The sequence below is a fragment of the Nannospalax galili genome, unplaced genomic scaffold (assembly GCF_000622305.1).
Source record: "Nannospalax galili isolate Female #2095 unplaced genomic scaffold, S.galili_v1.0 scaffold537, whole genome shotgun sequence".
Taxonomy (NCBI): Eukaryota; Metazoa; Chordata; class Mammalia; order Rodentia; family Spalacidae; genus Nannospalax; species Nannospalax galili.
Window position 1 is genome coordinate 2204345 of NW_008339916.1, and position 3070 is coordinate 2207414.

Sequence of the window (3070 nt, forward strand, 5' to 3'; positions counted from 1 at the left end):
TCCAGGGTCTTGAGTTGCAGTATTAGCTAATTAGCTCTTTACAATTTTTTTGATGTAGGCACATAGAACTATAAACTTCCCTCTTAGGACTGCTTTTAAATTGTCCCAGAGGTTGTGTTGTGTTGTATTGTCCTTTTCGTTAAATTCCAGGAATGCTTCTACTTCTTTCTTAATTTCTCCTTTGACCCACTCATTGTTCAGGAGTGTGTTGTTTAATCGCCGTTAGTTCGTGTAATGACTAGGGCTTTGTTGAGTGTTGATTCGGGGCTTTATTGCACTGTCATCTGATCAAATGCATGGAATTATTTCAATTTTTTTGTATTCGTTGAGGTTTTGTGGCCCAGTATGTGGTCACTTTTTGAGAAAGTTCCATGGGGTGCTGAGTAGAAAGTGTATTCTTTGGTGCTTAGGTGGAATATTTGAAAGATGTCTGTTAGGTCCATTTGATGTATGGTATCATTTAATTCAGACATCTCTCTATTTATTCTTTGTCCAGTTGACCTGTCTAATGGAGACAGTGGGATATTGAAGTCCCCTACTATTACTGAGTTGGGGTTAATCTGTGTCTTAAAGTACTATAGTATTGTTTTTATGAATTTGGGTGTGCCAGAGTTTGCTGCATATACGTTAAGGATTGTAATATCTTCTTGGTTAATTGTTCCTTTGATCAGAATGAAGTGACCCTCCTTATCTCTTCTGACTAGTTTTACTTTGAAGTCTATTTTGTCAGATATTAGAATTGTAACCTCTACTTGTTTCTTAGTGCCATTTGCTTGGAATATTGTTTTCCATCCTTTTACGTTAAGGTAGTACCTGTTTTTGAAGCTGAAATGGTTTTTTGCAGACAGCAAAGAAATGGATTTTTTTAATCCATTCAGTTAGCCTGTGTCTTTCACTGGGGAGTTCAGTCCATTGATATTTAAGGTTATTATTGAAAGGTGTGTATTTGTTGCCATCATTTTGATTGCTGTTTGTGTTCTCTGTGTATTGGTTGTCAATTTGTCTCAGTCTGTTAATATTTTTAGCTGGTCCTGATTCTATTTGCCCCCAGATGCACTCATTATTTCTGTGATTCCCAACCTACTATAGAGGATTGACTCCTGCAGGCTACAAATAGGTTCACCAACATTTAACTGTCATTTTCATTTGGCCAGTAGGAGAGGAATCCCAAAGGCTGGAACAGGCAGAGGTTTTCTTCTCTCTGTGTTCTAGATGGCTTTGCCTTCAAAGGTCATGCATTTCCCCATGGCAGCAGATACCAGCAGCTTGGCCTACCATGATTCCAGATTCTGTTGGGTCCAATAGCTATGCTTCAGCAGCAGCATTTTTTTATTTATCCTTCCAATCTCCAAGTAGGATTGACTTCCTGGTGTTGCTAATTATTGACCTCTCCAATCTCCTATTTGGCTTCTCCATCACTTTGTGTAAATAGTCTCCTGTATTACATTTCCTTTGTAATAAATATTTAAAGTGGTTTCTATTTTCCTGGACAAGCCATGACTGTTTTAAATGGTCAAATTATATTGATTTAGCAACTACTGTTAAATTTGTTTGTATTTCTCTGATAAACTCAATGCTTTCAACATCATTCAAATATGTTTAAATCTTTTCTATAACTATTCAAAGTGAAACAGAACAAAATGGCCTGGGCTCTGAAGTCTCCAAAGAAGATTTTATCTCTTATGGTCTTCATCATCTTTTTTTTTTTTTAAAAGCCATTTTACAGCTCTTCATTGACTAACAAATGTTGAAAAAATTAATAACATGTTTGGTTGAATAATCTATTCGGGGCTGTGGAGGTGGCTCAGAGAATAAAACATTTGTTGTGCAAGTGTGAAGACTGAAGTGTGTGTGTAACACAGACCAGAAGTGACCATAGTACAGGCCCTGTCAATTGTGATAGACCTCATTGTTGTGGACAGAAGGAGTGTTTTCTGGCTTCCGCTACTGGGACATGGAAGAGACAATGCTTGAATCCAGCAATACTTTCTTTGGTTGACATATAGAAGTCGCTTAGATTGCCCCAAGACTGAAGAGAACTGATAGGACTCTGGAATACAGGACAGAGGAAGCCCAATTTTGCCTGCTGAGCCCTGGGAAGCCACAATCAGGGTGATCAGGCAGGCGTTTCCTGACTTTGCAACAGCCTCTGGGGAAGATTGCAGACAAGGCGAGGGATCAGGCCTTGTCCAAAGTCATAGTGAGGACTATGAATCTCTAGAGAATCTCGTTGTGCCCCTATTGTGATTTCTGGAATGTAATCGTCATCGAATTTTACCTGGGAGAGTCGGGGAGAAAAAAAAGTCAGGGCTTCATTTCGATTTCCACATTTCAGATCTGTAGAAAACCCAACCGTTTCTAGGAGTCAAGGATAGGTTAGGGTATACTGGAAAACCCTCAGTTCCGTTCGAGGCCTTGAAACAACGCGAACGTTCCTTGTGATTATCCTGGCACTGAAGTCTGTGTTCTGTTCCACCTCCAGAGTTGGGCCTTTTATTTGAGAGTCACTGAGGAGAAAGTACCAGAGATGTGTGAGAGGGCACGATGAGACCCTGAGGGTAAATTGACGAAGCCCCAGGCATGCTAGAATCTCGTCAAATAACGCAGTTGCCGTCTAGGAAGGAGCGGCTGTGCTCCTGCTTTCTTGTCCCGGTGGATTCTGGGAATCCGTGCCATGCTCTACTTTTAGGTGGTTGAGCCTGAGAGGAGCCAGTAGTCTGTCAGGGGCTGTGGTGAGTCCTCGAGCTTTAGCATCCGGCTGCGGCAGGGCTGACTCTCCTGTGACCCGGAGTGACTGGTAGGAATAAGCTCTTCCCCCTCCCGCTGCAGTAGGCAGAGCCGCTAGGGTTGGCTTTCCTTCAATTTTTTTTTTTTTTGTTTCGGAGACCGTTGTGTTTGTGTTTGTTTCGGTTTAGGTATTTGAGACCAGGTTTCGGTGTGTAGTCCAAACTAGCAACTCGGCAGCACTCCCCAGCCTCCCCACAGCCAGTGCAGGTGACATGCCAGGCTTAGAAGTCATTTTCTCACACTGGCAGAGGGGACAGGGTTCCAGGTGTGGCGCCACACAGGT